This window comes from Rutidosis leptorrhynchoides, chromosome 9 (assembly GCF_046630445.1).
Source record: "Rutidosis leptorrhynchoides isolate AG116_Rl617_1_P2 chromosome 9, CSIRO_AGI_Rlap_v1, whole genome shotgun sequence".
NCBI classification, from domain to species: Eukaryota; Viridiplantae; Streptophyta; class Magnoliopsida; order Asterales; family Asteraceae; genus Rutidosis; species Rutidosis leptorrhynchoides.
In genome coordinates, this window is record NC_092341.1 from 242796473 (window position 1) to 242816798 (window position 20326).

Sequence of the window (20326 nt, forward strand, 5' to 3'; positions counted from 1 at the left end):
TCAACTGAAACAGGAACAGGGTCTTACAACTCTCCCCCACTTAAACATGATCGTGTCCTCGCGATCTGCGCCACTTAATCGCACGGCCCACACTCTATAGTCCCTTGACACACGTTCCAATACGACTTCTACCACATGAATCATTAACTCGATGATCATTCCATTTACCAAATACACATGTGCACACATTTCGAGACATGCAATGCACAAATCATCCGAAAACTACTACAAACGTTTAGCATACATGGAAACATCACGCGTTTCTTCCAATTTCTCTAGGCGATTCTTCCCAACGAATCACCTTTAACACTAAATCGTCATCCGCGATTTATCAAATCCACAAATCCGAGCACTAAAACTTTCTCAATCCCTCACATCGGGAAAAACTCAACCAATCTCTTACCGAGATATCAATCCCTTAGCGTACCCTTGCCAAGTACAATGCTAAAAGTAACCAAGTCTCAACCTAAGGTCAACAACCCGAACGATGAAGACCGAACAAAATGAATCCTTACGGATAACACTTATCACTAAAAATCCCTTGTAGTGCGCAAAACGACCAAGTAACATCATAAGCAAACAGCTAAAACCGATAGTGCCTAAAACGACTATGGCATAACCACAACAAGTAGTATAACATCGCGCACTGCTACACCATAGTGAATCCTAACGGACTACACTAACCATCCACCCCAAACAAATATCCATTAGTGTACTTAACACCGCGTAACACTAACCCCAAGGTGGTGCCTTAACACCGCGACTAACCCACCCAAGTAAATCCATCATACACATACGCGCATCATACGTACGCGTACACAATCCCAACACAATCGAGCAAGAACCGCCCATATCGCACATAGGCACTAAACAATAATTCTCTAGAAGAGAATCCGAAACGCACATCCCATAACTGAGGGATCTCACTTGCTCGTCAAACACGTCCATTATCTCTAAATGAGATTCACCATATTACCACCTCGGTGATAATTTAAATCCAAAACCATAAGTACAATTTATTCCAAATCGTACTTTTACCACAATCGACCAACGTAGGTCTCAACGCTAGCTCCAAATCCATACGATCATCGTCCAATATCAATACACTAGAACATCTTCGTGCGAGAGTTCAAACTCCCCCACTTAGAACTCCGTTCCATAACCACATCACAATACCTTGCTCCAGCCTTGAGCACACGAAGGATTTTAACCTATCCTTAAACACTTCGAACAAAGAGTTTACTACAATTACACAAACTTTAGTCTTGTAATCCTCCGATTGCTCTAGCTTGTCAAATTTCCACCTAGTCACTCATGTACCTAGGGGTTTCTCTCCGGTACCCTAAGTACAATGTAACCGCAACACCATCGTAGTCGAATACCACGCTAGTAGGTATGAAAGAGGCACCTAACATCGCATCACGTAGACTCCATTACCAACATACATCGAGATCAAACACTCGATCTTTAGGGTTTTATCCACCCGTCGAACCTCATGGTTTATCAACTTCAACACGAGAGCAACACGCGCTTAACAATCGACCACTAAAGCCCATACCTATGGCTCGGTAGAAACATTTCTCGAATACTAAGGAATGCTTGGTTGCACCAAGTCTTACCCCCTTCGCCCATCAATCAAAACGTCACCGTAGGGTAATTCCATTAGGAACGTCACCCATAACAATACTATGCTCAACACAAGGAATTTAACAAACCCGAACTCGTCGGCACATAATAAATAATCAAATGACATATTTATTAAAATGAAAAGTACCTTAACGTCTTCTCGTCACACCCGTCCCCGCTAACTCGGGACACTCCGACTTGCGATGTCCTTCTTCTTGGCAATTAAAGCACAATGTGCCATCGCCCTTTGGCACCGAACATTCCCAAGACTTGTGACCCCTCATGCCACAATTGTAACACCTAGACGCACTAGAATCTGATATACTCGTCCGTATACCACCCATGCTCACACTTGCACCCTTAGTCCTCTTACTTGGAGCGTTATACGAAACAACCCTTCTCTTACTTAAAGGTTCACTAACCTTCGATTGCGAATACGATTCGAAACCCCTAGCCATGGCGAATAACTTCGCAAACGAGTTCACTTGACCAAGACTAATCTTGCTCCGCAAATCATCATTCAAAGTTCGATAGAAATCTCCCATCAACAAACTATCTCGTCCTTTATACTCCGGGTAAAAACGAGCCTTCGCCATAAAGGTCATCTTGAGAGTATTCAAATTCATAGATCCTTGTTGCAAATTTCACAAGTCATAACGCAAATCTGACAAATCGGCTTGCGTCCAGAACTCCTCAAAGAATTCCTTCTTAAAATCGTCCCACGATAACCCCATAAACGCTTCACCACCAACGATATCGATTTTACCATCCAACCAATCCTTTGCCCTACCTCGCAACAAGCTAGTAGCGAGTCTCATCTTCTTCTCAGGAGGGCATTCAATAGTACGAAAGCACCCTTCGACATCCGAGATCCACGTTGTGCTTACCAAAGGATCCGGTTTCCCGTCATAGATCGGTGGTTTAGTCCTCATGAAGCTCTTATGACAACACTCCATTTCACCACTATTTCGAGATTCAGAATACTTCTATCCATTTCTTCTCGAAACGCACCCATTTGCTCCGCAACGGCGGCCGCAACTCTAGCATTAAACTCAACGTCGTTCGTCTCGATCCCGTTTCCCGTTGCCATTCTAAGGAATGCAAAGAGATTAGATCATGAACGTATAAAACCATACGCACAATACCGCCCCATATTGCTCAACACTCGTCATACATCACTTTGTTAGACACGATTTGCACCCGTAATAAGGTTTGCAAGTCCTTATTACGCACACACGCCGTATCAACTCGTTAGTACAACAACTATCTTGCTCAATGATATTCGTAACGCAACACTACAACAAAAGTCCACTTATAGGACCTTTTTTTCTAGGACCTTTTAAAATTTAGTCCTAAAAGCCACTTAGATAGGACCATACATAATTTAGGTCCCATTATGATGTACGCTTTTAGAGTTGGGTCCTAAAACGCTATTTTGTGGGACACATTATTTTTTTGTGTCCTATTAGCTCATATTTTCATAGGACACTTAGACAGTAGATCCTATTAGAGGAGCTTATAAGACATTTATTTGTTAGGGTCTCATTATATGTTTATGTAATAAGACACTTGATATGAAGGTGATGTTATGCGAGGTGTATATAAAATAGTTATTAATTTTTGCTGGAAAAAAAACTATTAAATACGATACAATTTTACACAAGATATTTATTTATTTATAGAATGGATATACTTAAACCTTGCTACAACACTTATAGGCAGTGTACCTAATCGTACAGTAGTGTAGTTTTTAGTAAGTCCGGTTCGTTCCACAGGGAAATCTTTAAACAAAGCGTAACGCTATATTAGTTTACTTTTATAAAAATACAAACATATATATAAGTAATATTATTATTATAAAGGGGGGTTTTTACCGTTTAATGACCGGTTTGTCGGTTTTAAAACTTTAGTCGCAGTTAAAACCTAATGTAAAATAAATAAATAAAAGACTTAATTTAAAGCGTAAAGTAAATAACGATAATGAAATTGCGAATAATAAAAGTGCGATAAAATAAAATTGCGATAATTAAAAAGTACGATAATTAAAAGTGCGATTAAATAACAATAAATAAAAGTGCGATAATTAGAAGTGCAATTAAATATAAAATAAAGGAAATTAAATATGAAATAAAAGAATTATGCTTATTTAAACTTCCGTAATCATGATGTTTGACGTGTTGATTTTAGTTTTATGCCCATGGGTTAATTGTCCTTTGTCCTGGATTATTTAATATGTCCGTCTGGTTTTTGTCCATAACAGTCCATCAGTCATAAATATAAAGTGCGAGTGTCCTCATCAAATTATTCTTATACCCGAAGTTAAATATTCCAACTAATTGGGGATTCGAATTGTAACAAGGTTTTAATACTTTGTTTAATGAATACACCAGGTTATCGACTGCGTGTAAACCAAGGTTTTACTACTTTGTTAACAATTACACCAATTACCCTTGAATGTAATTTCACCCCTGTTTTAATTATTCTAGTGGCTATTAATCCATTCCCGTGTCCGGTTAAATGAACGATTATTCGTACATATAAATACCCCGCCCATCGTGTCCGATTGAGTGTATATGGTAATTTATAGGGACGCCCAATTGTAAATCTTTATATTAACATTAACAAACTATCATTTAGTTAAACAAATATAAAGCCCATTAATAGCCCATAGTCTAATTTCCACAAGTGTCGTTCTTTTGTCCAAACCCCAATTATGGTACAAAGCCCAATTACCCAATTTTAGTAATTAGCCCAACATCATGATTACTTCGTTTTAAATAAGCATAATAATAACTTAGCTACGAGACATTAATATAAAAAGGTTGAACATAACTTACAATGATTAAAAATAGCGTAGCGTTACACGGACAGAATTTCGACTTACACCCTTACAACATTCGCTAACATACCCTTATTATTAGAATTATAATTAAAATTAAAATTAAAATATAAATTATATATATATATTTTACGTATATATGAGAGAAGAGAGAAAAATAGATATAAATTGCGATCCGAATTCGGTTGCTTTTATAGGAAAAGTTGATTTTTGGGGCTCCGCGACTCGCGGCAAAATCCTCTTCAAACTCCGCGAGTCGCGGAGAATGAATTTACAGCTCACACCCTTGGAGTCTTTCTCTGCCGACGGTTTTATAATATATATATAATATATATATAATTAATATAATTAATTATATATTATATTATATTTATATGCCTAGTTAACTTGTAATTTTTAGTCCGTTGCGTCGAGCGTTAAGAGTTGACTCTGGTCCCGGTTCCGGATTTTCGAACGTCCTTGCGTACAATTTAATATCTTGTACTTTGCGTTTTGAATCTTGTACTCTTGTAATTTCGAGACGTTTCTTATCAATAATTGGAACCTTTTTTATTGTCTTTTGTACTTTTGAGCTTTTTGGTCGTTTGCGTCTTCAATTCGTCGAATCTGTCTTTTGTCTTCACCTTTTATTATTTAAACGAATATCACTTGTAAATAGAACAATTGCAACTAAAATCTTGTCTTTCTTGAGGAATAATGCTATGAAATATATGTTCGTTTTTAGCATTATCAAATATTCCCACACTTGAGCGTTGCTTATCCTCAAGCAATATTGTCTTGAAATACTAGAATCACTTCTTTATTCTTCACACTTTGTACATCAGTGATTTCTATACGGCGGTATAAACAATGGTAGTAACGATATGGTTTACAGTCCCACATGACTATAAAAATTTAGATCTATTAAGGAAATTGGATCTTTATGAAAACATTTGATCTTTTGAAAATTAAATCTAGTTTTTACCCTAGATAAGTTTTCCGGGATAACCCTTTACCGGTGTTTGCAAAATATTTTTGTGGGTTTGGTGGGGTTCAGAATTGAAAATTTTAGCTCAAAACTTGCTGTTTTGTGTCACCCACTTGCTAACCTTGTATTAGGAAAGCAACACGTCCAGTTTACTTGTTCCGTATATTACCTTTCGGCAAACTACCGTCCGGTTGTAAAGGAAAGCGTTGAACAAGCAACTGTTAAGGCAATGTCCCGTGACATGCTTTTGATTATGGTCTATAATGTGTCGGACGCAATTACTATCCTTGGTATGAGCAATAGTAAAGCTCACCCTTATAATTTTTCGGTCTGGCACAAGGTCCTGTCTTTGACCACTATGCAACCACCGTTCTTACGGTTGACACCCGATTTAGTTCAGGTGACCTAATGAATTCCAGGTGAATTCCTAGGATTTTACGTTCAATGGTAATGAACGCATTGAAAATAGGGTTTTCAGAAAACAAATCGGTTTGTAATTTTGATCAAAATATTTTCTCGTTCAAGCTCGAGTTTAGATATCATTGAATTCCATGAGTTTGTAATTCTCAATCTTTAAGGCCAATCTCTAGGATTGAGTAATATCAGTCTTAAAAGCTGATTTTTAATCTTTAAGGAGATTATCCTTTCTGGGGATCTGATTCATTAGTCTTATCAAGCTAATTTGCACGGTGCCCCCCCATTGTACGAGATAAATCCTTCTCATGGTTAGGATAAATCTGACCACATGGCGACCCTGTTTAATGCTGAGGTCCGTGGATTTCCTGCTGATTTTAGTGATGAATTTTCTAGATTTTTCGTCAACCTACAGCTGGTCTGGACGACAACTTCATGACCTAAATCAAGAAGCGCGTGTCTTTTTCGGAAGACTTTACTTCCTTTTAATGATAGAATTGATTCATCGTGTAGATCCATCTCTTCTTTTCTTTCATCGGGTAAAACAGTTTAGTTTAGTCCAAAGCAAAAGTATTTTCAGTTATTTGTTACAGATATATATGACATATGTTTAAGATAACTTGATAAATTTTCCCACACTTGGCTTTTATTTTCCTTTTTATCGTCCTCTATTCCATTTTAAATGAATTTTAACATTTTAGTTTGTTTCTTAATTTATGTCCTTTCCGAGGTAACAATAATTTCGGTGTTAAAACCTAGTTTTATCGTTCATAAATATGTATAAACATGATTTTGAATTCATTTAATTGAAAATTTTGAAAAATTTTACTAGAATTGGATAGTCAGTATATAAGACTAGGGCTGTTCTTTTTTATCAGAGAGCACTAGATTCTAATACAACTACTGCTTTACTAGTATTTTTAATGGTAACCAAGTGTTTAAGATAAAAATTTTAAAATCCGAAAGAATTTAACCCCTTCCCACACTTAAGATCTTGCAATGCCCTCATTTGCAAGAAATTAGTAACAATTTAAATTATTGAGGGTGATTTGTATGAAAATGATTAAATTTTTACCAAAGGTTCCAAATATATTGGCGTTTGTTTGCTGAATGATAAATGGTGCACATCATTTGTTCATTCCGTCTTGTTGTTATTTCACATATATTTTGCATCTTGTCGTCAAAATTAGTTGCTTTTGCTGAACTTAATGCCAGTCTTTGAAAATGCGTTGTTTTACCCTGTTGTGTACATAAGATAAACTGCAAACATATATACATATTTTTGAAGTTTGGTATATTACCCCACATTCAAAAATTATTAAAATCTAAGGATAAAAGTTAGATAATTATAAAAATGATTACAATATTAACAAAAGTATTAAACATATCAATAATTACAAATTACAAAATAAAAAAAAAATAATAAGTAAACTAAGGATGATATTGGTACCAATAGGGGTTCCAGGCATAACCATAGGTGCTATAGAATGCTTCGGCAGGGTCATACGTAGGATATGGTGGCTGCATCTCTATAGACCAAGGAGGGAAGATGGGTTTCGGTGTAGGAATATAGTTTCTACCTATATGTTGGCAATGAGCTATAATTTGGTTCTGATGAACTTGCCAATCTTCAAATGCTCTCTGTCTAGCATTTTCGTATTCCTGAGAAGCTATAAACCTATGCATTTCTTGCATCTCATTCCCCCCTCCTACATTACCTTGCTGCTGGTTTCTCTCCACCTGTGGATGTCTACCATGGTATCGTACTGCGGCGTTATTTCGCCTCTTCAAAACTTTCGCACCATGGTATACATTTAAACCTATAGTATCACGGGGTTCCGGCTCTTCTAGTAATAATCCCCCCCGACTTATATCCACACCGAGATATTCACCAATCAAAGTAATAAAAATACCACCTCCTATTATGCTATGTGGTCGCATCCCCCGAACCATAGCTGATAAATAATAACCCACACAATATGGTATACTTACAGCGCTTTGTGGGTCTCGAATACACATATGGTAAAACAAATCCTGTTCATTTACTTTTTCTTTGTTCTTACCCCTTTGTGTAATCGAATTAGCTAAAAACCTATGTATCACTCTTAATTCGGCTCTATCTATATCCAAATAAGAGTAATTTCCCCCTTTGAAACGGTGATGGCTTGTCATTTGACTCCACACACCGTGTGTATCAAAATTCTCATCTATCTTTCTACCGTTTAGTATCAATCCTCTACAATCGGCAGACGCTAACTCCTCAGGCGTATATATACGTAAAGCCTGAGCCATGTCCAGTAAAGACATGTGGCGCATCGAACCGCCTAACAAAAATCTAATAAAAGAACGATCGGTTAAACTAGCTACCCGATCATTCAACTCTATACTACATAACAATTCTTCACACCATACTTTATATACAGGTCTACGTATGGTGAATAAACATACCCAGTCATTAAAAGAAGAATTACCATACCTCTGTACAAGTAATTCCCTAATTGGCCCGGCCAATTCTACAGCTTCTAAGGGTCCCCATTCTATGACCCTCGGTACCTCAACAACCTTAGAATGAAGAGTATGCAAACCCCTTTGATATTTTGGATAATCTATCCAAAGTCTGTCAAATCTCAGGTTCGGGTGCAACTCTTCCAAGTGCATATCAGAAAAGGTCATGACTGGATGAGGTATATCCTGCTTGTAGTAGTTATCCACCTCCTGTTGTTCCAAATTCTCAGCAGGAGCATTGCGGGCTTGGGATGAAGATTCACCCCTTTCATTCTGCAAAACACATCAAACACAATTTTTGTGCATCAAAATATGCATTAGTGTCAGCAAAATCATCAATCAAAATAATTACAATGACATTATCAATTTATATCAAACTTAAGCTCATTTTCACATTTTTATCAAATCTACACTTTTTCAAATAAGCATATACGAAAATGTTCGCCAAGTTCATAAGCATTCAACTTAAATAACATGTCAAAATAATCATTACTAGCAATTAAACAAGTCTCAAATGGCATTATCTTTCAAAAATCAAGTTCATGAATTTTAGACTTGAAAAAGTCCACTTTAATTCTCAAAATCATGTTTAGGCTCAAAGTTTGGATCATTTAACTACCTAGACATGTTACACTACTCAATTTAGCAACAATTCATGACAAAAATCGACCATAACCTGTTTATATCAAAAAGCCCCAAATTTGCTCAAGAACACAAACCCTAGATTATTCAAAATTTGAAGTTTAAGGCTTCTAATCATGTTAAACAACATCAATCTAGGTTATACAAGCATAATACATAAACAATTTAAGCCTAATTACACTAAAAAGCATCAAAATCAAATTGGGGAAAAAATAGCTCAAGAACACCAAATTTCGGATTAAATGGTGTTTAGGTGTAGAAATTTACCGTTTTTCTTGAGTAATTCTTAGATAGCATCCTTCTCAACATGATTTTAGCAAAAGATTTGGTGATTAACGGTTAAAAATTGTGATTTTTGGGGTGTTTTTGGGTGGTTTTTCGGAGTATTTCGCAGCTGTTTTTGAGTTTGTTGAGTGTGAAACTGAGCTGTTGCAGCTCTTATTTTTTTTCTGTAATCCGGTCCTCCCGCGAGTCGCGGGGATTTACCCTCCAAACTCCGCGACTAGCGGAGTTTGGTATTTTTTTTTATAATCATTAACTTATTAAAACAATTAAGTAATTAATTTTAAAATTTTGTTTCCCTTGTTATTTAGGACGAGGTCGTTTCGGATCGATGTCCTAGTCCGTCCTTCGACAAAATTTTAAAATTTGTCTTTTTGTAGCGATTGTTTTAAAAGCTAAGATTTTTGGGTTTTTTCAATGTTTTTGGCATACTCTAATTCAATAAGATTAAAAATAATGATAATAAAAGTTCTCGTCCCTCCCTCGGGTAAAGCAATTTCGGTTCAAAGACCTAGTCTTCAACTTACGACGAATTTTAAAAATCATATTCTTAACTTAATGAGATAAAGTAAATTTTTGTTTTTAAATTCACACAACTTAAATATAAAATTCAAAATTAATATTAAAAATTCACACCAAACTTAAAATTGAAATGCATAAAATTAAAAATTCATATTTTAAAAATTACAAGTTCACATCAATCTTAATTTAAAAATTCATATTATAAATTCATACCAAACTTATATTAATTTTTCAAATATTTACAATTTTAAATATATTTTTTTTACAAAGTTTACAATATTAATTTAAGATTTAAATATTAATTTTAAAAACATGGTAAAAATAAAATTTAAAATCTTTTTGGCTTTTTATCCCACTTTAATCAATCAAATATTATCAAAAATATGCGCCCCTCTTTTCGGTAAAGTAATTTCGGTTCCAAGACCTAATTTAACTCATGACGAATTTTTGAAATATTTTAGGTTGATTGATTAAAGATATTTATACCTTAAGAATAAACGTTAAATTTTGCAGTGATGTAATAAATTTTTGAATGATATCAATAATTTCGGTCGCCAAACCTAATTTTATTTAATACCAATTTAATACTTTTTAGCGAACAAATTAGCGTTTATTATCAAAAGGTTAAAAATAAAAATAAAAATAAAAAATGTACAGACATACCTGTGAAATAGATTTCTTAGTTATATGATCTATCCCATTCATAAGATAGTCGGTTTAATTGGTTTTCCATGGCTACATAGGCGTAACCTCGAGCATTCATTATCTTTTCTTCTAAACATATGAACGGTCCGTCTCTGCATAAAGTAACAAATTCGGTATTTGAATAGGTTTGATTATTTGAACATTTACCTCCATGTGACCATTTTCCGCATTTGTGACATCTTTCTAGGTGTCGTGCTCTTCTTTTCGCTGCGGATTTTGATTTTCCTTTACCAAATTGTAACTTATTATCTTCGCATCTGGATTCTTTTCTAACTCCGTCCATTCTTTCTCTGATTACTGATACTATTTCACTCGGTAGTATGTCATTATTACGTTTAGTGATCAAAGCGTGTAGCATTAGACCATGGTTTAGCTCACAGGCAGTCTTCATTTTGTAAAAACCTAAAAAAAATAAAAATTCAGAATGGGGGGAGAAGACTAGTTCTTTAGGGTCTGCTAGGGAAAGACCATTCGGGTTTCATTTTCGAGAACTACACGAAAACAGACAATCTAACTCTAACAGAAATACATATTATCCTTTAAAGACTTGGTTCTCCCCACACTTAGTTAGCTGTGGTGTCGAAATTGTGATTAACTTCGTTGTCGACTTCCATCGGACCATGTATGTAATGTTTAACTCTGTGACCATTAACTTTAAATTCAATCCCATTTGAATTTATCAATTCTATCGTTCCGTATGGGAAAACTCTTTTGACTATGAATGGTCCAGACCATCTTGATTTCAATTTTCCAGGAAATAGCTTGAATCGTGAATTGAAAAGAAGAACTCTGTCTCCTTCTTTAAATTCTTTTGAACTTCTGATTCTTTTATCATGCCATTTCTTCGTTCTTTCTTTATAGATTAACGAATTTTCGTATGCTTCATGTCTTAATTCTTCTAATTCGTTTAGTTGACTTAATCGTAGACGTCCAGCATCATGTAAATCAAGATTACATGTTTTCAAAGCCCAAAATGCTTTATGTTCAATTTCTACTGGAAGATGACATGCTTTTCCATAAACAAGTCTAAAAGGTGTGGTTCCAATTGGAGTTTTGTAGGCTGTTCTAAAAGCCCAGAGTGCATCCTCCAATTTAATGGACCATTCCTTCGGATTTGATCCTACGGTTTTCTCTAGAATACGTTTTAAAGCTCGGTTGGTATTTTCAACTTGTCCACTTGTTTGTGGATGATATGCGGTGGAGATTTTATGAGTTACTCCATATCTTTTAAGAACTTTCTCAAGTTGATTATTACAGAAATGAGTACCCCGATCACTTATTAAAGCTTTCGGTGTTCCAAACCTTGCAAAAAGACGTTTTAAAAAGTTGACTACAACTCGTGCATCGTTAGTTGGGAGAGCTTGTGCTTCCGCCCATTTAGATACATAATCAATGGCTACGAGTATATATAGATTATTATGAGATTTTGGAAATGGACCCATAAAGTCAATACCCCAAATGTCAAATACTTCACATACTTGGATGACATTTTGTGGCATTTCATCACGTTGACTTATTTTTCCGGCCCTTTGACATGCATCACAGGATTTGCAAAGAAGGTGTGCGTCTTTGTAAATTGTAGGCCAATAGAATCCAGCTTCATAAACTTTTCTTGCTGTTAGTTGAGGCCCATAATGCCCTCCTGTTGGTCCTGTGTGACAATGGTTTAAAATTTTACTAGCTTCATCTCCAAATACACATCGGCGTATCATTCCATTGGGACAACTTTTAAACAGATGTGGATCTTCCCAAAAATAGTGTTTTATATCACTGAAGAATTTCTTTCGTCTTTGGTACGATAATCCTTTTTCAAGGAATCCACAAACTAAGTAGTTTGCATAGTCTGCAAACCATGGGATTTCATTATAATCTATCTTCAATAGATATTCATCAGGAAAGTTGTCTTGTATGGCTGATTCATTTAGAACTTCTAATTCGGGATTTTCAAGACGAGAAAGATGATCAGCGGCGAGATTTTCTGCTCCTCTTTTATCTCGGATTTCAATATCAAATTCTTGTAAGAGTAAGATCCAACGGATTAATCTTGGTTTAGCATCTTGTTTTGAAAATAGGTATCTAAGAGAAGAATGGTCGGTATAGACCACCGTTTTTGCTAGAACGAGATATGATCGAAATTTGTCAAAAGCAAAGACAATAGCAAGGAGTTCTTTTTCAGTAGTTGTATAGTTTGTTTGTGCTCCTTGTAACGTCTTACTAGCATAATATATAGGTTGAAATCGTTTTTCAATCCTTTGTCCTAAAACGGCTCCCATTGCAAAATCACTTGCATCGCACATTAGTTCAAATGGTAGATTCCAATTTGGTGTTATCATGATCGGCGCATTAGTGAGTTTTTCTTTAAGAATATTAAAAGATTTGATACACTCATCTGAAAAGATGAATGGAGCATCCTTTTCTAGGAGTTTATTCATAGGAGTGGCAATTTTAGAAAAATCTTTTATGAAACGTCGGTAAAAACCGGCATGCCCTAGAAAACTCCTAACTCCTGTAACATTGGTGGGATGTGGAAGTTTAGCAATTACATCTACTTTAGCTCTATCCACTTCAATTCCTTCTTTTGAAATGTTATGTCCAAGAACGATGCCTTCTTTAACCATGAAATGGCATTTCTCCCAATTAAGTACTAGATTTGATTGTTCGCATCTAATTAGCATTCGTTCCAGATTAACTAGACATGATTTAAATGTATCACCGAAGACTGAAAAGTCATCCATGAATACTTCCATGCATTCTTCTATCATGTCGTGAAAAATCGCCATCATGCACCTTTGAAAGGTTGCAGGGGCGTTACAAAGTCCAAATGGCATGCGTTTGTAAGCAAAAGTACCATAAGGGCACGTGAATGTGGTTTTCTCTTGATCTTCGGGTGCTATTGGAATTTGAAAATATCCGGAAAATCCATCTAGAAAACAATAGTAACTATTTTCGGCTAATCTTTCCAACATTTGATCTATGAAAGGTAAGGGAAAGTGATCTTTTCTGGTGGCGTCATTTAATTTTCTATAATCAATACATACACGCCATCCTGTTACAGTCCTAGTAGGAATAAGCTCATTTTTCTCATTTGTAATGACAGTCATCCCACCCTTCTTAGGTACGCATTGAACTGGGCTTACCCATGGACTATCAGAAATTGGATATATCAAACCTTCATCTAGCAGTTTAATAATCTCTTTCTTAACTACATCTTGCATATTAGGATTTAGTCTTCATTGGCGTTGCACATACGTTTTATGACCTTCTTCCATAAGGATTTTATGTGTGCAATACGAAGGACTTATTCCTTTAATATCATGAATCTTCCATGCAATGGCTGGTTTATGAGCTTTCAACACAGAAATGAGTTGTGATTTCTCATTTTCAGTAAGAGAAGACGATATTATTACAGGTAATTCAGATTCACCATGTAAATAAGCGTATTCCAAATGGTTTGGAAGTGGCTTTAACTCTAATTTCGGAGGTTCTTCTATCGATGATTTATATCGATATCTGTCTTCTTCTTTTAGCATTTGAATTTCTTCTGTTGTTGGTTCATATCCATTAGCTATAAGTGTAGCTAACATTTCAGCTTCATCAATTGGTTCATTACCTTCTCCTAAAGAACATTCTCCTGTTCCTTGTAATTCTGGAAATTCTTCTAATAATTCTGCATGTGCATCTATAGTTTGAATATAATAACATGTATCATCTGCAAATTGTGGTTGTTGCATTGCTCTATCAACTGAAAAGGTAACACTCTCATCCTCTATACTTAGGGTCAGTTTCTTACCGAACACGTCTATCATTGCTTTAGCCGTGTTTAAGAATGGTCTTCCTAATATGAGAGGAACTTGAGAATCTTCTTCCATGTCCAAAACAACAAAATCTACTGGAAATACTAAAGTACCAACTTTAACTAGCATGTTCTCCATTATCCCTCTAGGATATTTTATTGATCTATCGGCTAGTTGTATGCTTATTCTGGTTGGTTTCAATTCTCCAAGGTCTAGTTTAGCGTATAGTGAATACGGCATTAGATTTATACTAGCACCTAAGTCTGCCAATGCTTCTATTGAACTAAGACTACCCAGAAAACATGGAATTGTGAAACTTCCTGGATCAGATAATTTTTCTGGTATCTTATTCAACAGCACTGCTGAACAATTAGCATTCATAGTAACAGCCGAGAGTTCTTCCATTTTCTTTCTATTTGAGATTAGATCTTTCAAGAATTTAGCATATCTTGGCATTCCTGAAATCACATCAATGAAAGGAAGATTTACATTTATCTGTTTAAACATATCCAAAAATTTGGATTGCTCGGCTTCAAGTTTTTCTTTCTTCATTTTACTCGGGTAAGGAAGTGGTGGTTGGTATGGTTTAACATAAGGTTTATCCTTAACTGTGTTATCTTCATTAACCTTTTCAACTACCGGTTCTTTTTCCTTATCTTGATCAGGTTGTGGTTCTTGTGGAGTAGGAATAGTTTCATCAGAAGTTACAGGTATTTCAGGTGATTTAAGTGTTGTACCACTTCTTGTGGTAATAGCTTTAGCTGTTTCATTCCGGGGGTTAGCATTTGTATCACTAGGTAGACTTCCCGGTTTTCTTTCACCTATTAACCTTGCTAGGTTACTTACTTCTTGTTCCAGATTTTGAATAGAAGCTTGTTGATTTCTAAATGCTTGAGCATTTTATTCATTAGTTTGTTTTTGAGATGTGAAAAACTGCGTTTGAGTTTCAACTAGCTTCGTCATCATATCTTCTAAATTCGGCTTTTTATCATCGGTTTGTTGTGGTGGTTTGTTTTGAAAATTTGGTCTTTGCTGATTGTAAGTATTATTGGATACTTGTTGATTGCTAGGACCTTGTTGGTTGTTGTATGGAATATTTCGGTTATAATTCTGGTTTTGATTGTAAATCGGTCTTGGCGGTTGATAATTATTCTGATAATTATTTCCAGGTCTTTGGTTTATGTATGAAATATTCTCTCTTTGTTCCATTGTTAATTCAATACTGAGACAATCTTTTGTCAAATGTGGTCCTCCACACTGCTCACAACTAATTCGTATTGAGTGAATATCCTTAGTCATCTTTTCCATTCGTCTTTCCACAGCATCTATCTTTGCGGAAATGGAATCTAAGTCATGGCTAGAATCGGCTCTAGCTGCTTTAGATGATCTAATGATATCTTTTTCTTGGTGCCACTCATGTGAGTGGGAAGCAGTGTTATCAATAATTTTGTAAGCATCAGTTTCGGTTTTCTTCATAATAGAACCACCAGCTGCTATATCTATGTCTTTCCTTGTAGTGATGTCGCATCCTTGGTAGAATATTTGTACTATTTGACAGGTGTCTAAACCATGTTGCGGACATCCTCTTAACAACTTTCCGTATCTTGTCCACGCCTCATATAGAGTTTCATTTGGTTTCTGTGTGAACGTAACAATTTCTGCCTGAAGTCTTACGGCTTTAGATGCAGGAAAGAATTGTTTAAGAAATTTGTCAACTAAAACATCCCATGTATCAATCGCCCCTTCAGGTAACGATTCCAACCAATCTTTGGCTTCTCCCTTTAAAGTCCAGGGAAATAACATGAGATATATCTGTTCATCCTCCACTTCTCGGATTTTAAATAGTGTGCAGATCCTATTAAAGGTACGTAGATGTTCATTTGGATCTTCCTTCGGCGCACCACTAAATTGGCATTGATTAGTCACCATGTGTAAAATTTGTCCTTTGATTTCATAATCTGGCGCATTAATGTCTGGATGAGTAATTGCGTGACCTTGGCCAGTGCGTTTAGCTCTCATTCGGTCTTCCATACTTATAGGTTCCAGATTCTCCATAATTGAATTTGTTGAATCGGTATCACTAGATGATTCTGATTTAATGGTTCGTTCCTCAACAATCTCTGTTTGAATGATTGGTGGCTCCGGAGGAAAGTTTAGTGGTTCAGGATCTACGAACCGTTCCTGAATATTTTCCGGAGTCTCAATTGTGAGGTTGGGTTCAAAAAATGGATTATCGGAAATTTGAACTGAAGTACTTGGTCGACTGGATGACGATTCTAAAGAAAAATCAACGGCGGTTATATTTGCTAAATGTCTTGATCTAGTTACAGGTGGTGAACGTACAAAAGGTGATGAACGTCTTGCTCGGTGCATTCACTGAATATCCTATTAGTTTTTAAAAAGGAAAGAAAAATTATAATAAGTTATCCAATCAATAGACTTTTCTGATTTTGCCCACATTTCGAATAGCCAAAAGATGCAGCAGAGGGGCAGGATTCGTTTGGTCTCAATATAATTGAGGACTGTTTGGCTCCAATAACCCGGTCCACGTACAAATCCAACTATTACTACGAACCAGAAAATTTTGATGTCTATTAATTTAACCACTTAAAATAAATTTTCGTAATTTTAAGAAATTTAGATAAGAAGTAGAAAAAATTCTAAGTCCTAAAAACTAGAATGGCGAGAAATAAGAGAGAAAAAGAGTTCGTCGCAAAAGGTCGAAAAAGAAAAAAAAATGGTTGAAAAATAAAAGGTGACGGAAAAATAAAAGAAACTTATAAAAACTTAAAAATACTTAACTAACCTAATCTTATTACTACAACTAACTTAAAATTATAATCGCAAATTGAAATTACTAATTGGAATGATAATTGGTACATAGTAAAAGTCGTCTAAAAATATTAAAGCTTACAGGAAAAACTAAATCCCAAATGGAAATAACTTAAAAAGAAACTAAAACTTAAAAAGGCGTCGCAAAATTCTAGAGCACCTAAATCTTAGTCTAAAGAAAAAGCACTTAAGGAATTCTACGGCAAAGTCTAAAAATCTAGGAGTAAAAATAACTATAGCAAAAACTAAGTTTAAAATTAAATATGAGCTAAAAATACAAATATTACGCTACAACGATTAAAAAGGGACAAAATATAAAAATATACAAAAAGTTGTAAAAAGTACAATTTTTATAAAAATATTATTTTTATATTATTTTTTTTTAATAAAACTACTAATTTTACAATTTAATAAAACTAATTTAAACAAAATAAAACAAATTAAATAAAAAGAAATTTTAAAATAAAACTTAATTATAATAATAATACATAATTAGGGTTTATATTAATAATAATTAATAATAATCCGTAATAAATGCTGAATTAGGGCTTCTGTCGGCGTGTCAGAAAGTCTTCGCGAGTCGCGGTAGTTAATGAAGAAAACCCCGCGAGTCGCGGGGTTCCAGAATTCAGATGACAGCTTTAAATTTGACGCGTTTTTTTCTTTATTATTTTTTTTTATTTTCTGTTTTTAATTTTTTTTCTATAAATAAAAGATAGTTAATAAAACTTATATTTTTATAAACTAAAATAAAAATAAAGAAACTTATAAAACTTAAATATTTAACAAAATCTTAAAAATACTTATATTTTTGTTTTTCTTTTTATATTTTCGAATAATTAAAACGTATTTTTATAAAAACGAATTTTAATAAAAGTTAACTAAAAATCTTTTTTTTTTATATTAGCGTTGCGCTTCCGGCGTTTAAGAGTGTCTCCGGCAGCGGCGCCAAAAATACTTGATGTTATGCGAGGTGTATATAAAATAGTTATTAATTTTTGCAGGAAAAAAAACTATTAAATACGATACAATTTTACACAAGATATTTATTTATTTATAGAATGGATATACTTAAACCTTGCTACAACACTTATAGGCAGTGTACCTAATCGTACAGTAGTGTAGTTTTTAGTAAGTCCGGTTCGTTCCACAGGGAAATCTTTAAACAAAGCGTAACGCTATATTAGTTTACTTTTATAAAAATACAAACATATATATAAGTAATATTATTATTATAAAGGGGGGTTTTTACCGTTTAATGACCGGTTTGTCGGTTTTAAAACTTTAGTCGCAGTTAAAACCTAATGTAAAATAAATAAATAAAAGACTTAATTTAAAGCGTAAAGTAAATAACGATAATGAAATTGCGAATAATAAAAGTGCGATAAAATAAAATTGTGATAATTAAAAAGTACGATAATTAAAAGTGCGATTAAATAACAATAAATAAAAGTGCGATAATTAGAAGTGCAATTAAATATAAAATAAAGGAAATTAAATATGAAATAAAAGAATTATGCTTATTTAAACTTCCGTAATCATGATGTTTGACGTGTTGATTTTAGTTTTATGCCCATGGGTTAATTGTCCTTTGTCCTGGATTATTTAATATGTCCGTCTGGTTTTTGTCCATAACAGTCCATCAGTCATAAATATAAAGTGCGAGTGTCCTCATCAAATTATTCTTATACCCGAAGTTAAATATTCCAACTAATTGGGGATTCGAATTGTAACAAGGTTTTAATACTTTGTTTAATGAATACACCAGGTTATCGACTGCGTGTAAACCAAGGTTTTACTACTTTGTTAACAATTACACCAATTACCCTTGAATGTAATTTCACCCCTGTTTTAATTATTCTAGTGGCTATTAATCCATTCCCGTGTCCGGTTAAATGAACGATTATTCGTACATATAAATACCCCGCCCATCGTGTCCGATTGAGTGTATATGGTAATTTATAGGGACGCCCAATTGTAAATCTTTATATTAACATTAACAAACTATCATTTAGTTAAACAAATATAAAGCCCATTAATAGCCCATAGTCTAATTTCCACAAGTGTCGTTCTTTTGTCCAAACCCCAATTATGGTACAAAGCCCAATTACCCAATTTTAGTAATTAGCCCAACATCATGATTACTTCGTTTTAAATAAGCATAATAATAACTTAGCTACAAGACATTAATATAAAAAGGTTGAACATAACTTACAATGATTAAAAATAGCGTAGCGTTACACGGACAGAATTTCGACTTACACCCTTACAACATTCGCTAACATACCCTTATTATTAGAATTAAAATTAAAATTAAAATTAAAATATAAATTATATATATATATATTTTACGTATATATGAGAGAAGAGAGAAAAATAGATATAAATTGCGATCAGAATTCGGTTGCTTTTATAGGAAAAGTTGATTTTTGGGGCTCCGCGACTCGCGGCAAAATCCTCTTCAAACTCCGCGAGTCGCGGAGAATGAATTTACAGCTCACACCCTTGGAGTCTTTCTCTGCTGACGGTTTTATAATATATATATAATATATATATAATTAATATAATTAATTATATATTATATTATATTTATATGCCTAGTTAACTTGTAATTTTTAGTCCGTTGCGTCGAGCGTTAAGAGTTGACTCTGGTCCCGGTTCCGGATTTTCGAACGTCCTTGCGTACAATTTAATATCTTGTACTTTGCGTTTTGAATCTTGTACTCTTGTAATTTCGAGACGTTTCTTATCAATAATTGGAACCTTTTTGATTGTCTTTTGTACTTTTGAGCTTTTTGGTCGTTTGCGTCTTCAATTCGTCGAATCTGTCTTTTGTCTTCACCTTTTATTATTTAAACGAATATCACTTGTAAATAGAACAATTGCAACTAAAAGCTTGTCTTTCTTGAGGAATAATGCTATGAAATATATGTTCGTTTTTAGCATTATCAGAAGGTCATATGAAATAGGCCTTTAGAGGCCATTTTTTACTAGAGTCTTATTATACTGTAACATATTAGGACACTTTAAATGTCAGTCCTATAAATGTATGTTATTAGGACAAATGATTTTTCGGGGTCCTAAATATCATAATAGCTAATATGATATAATATGACATTTAAATTGTCTATCATATAAAGAGACTTTATAAGACATTTAAATGTGTTTGTCTCATTATAGTAGATATAATAGGACACT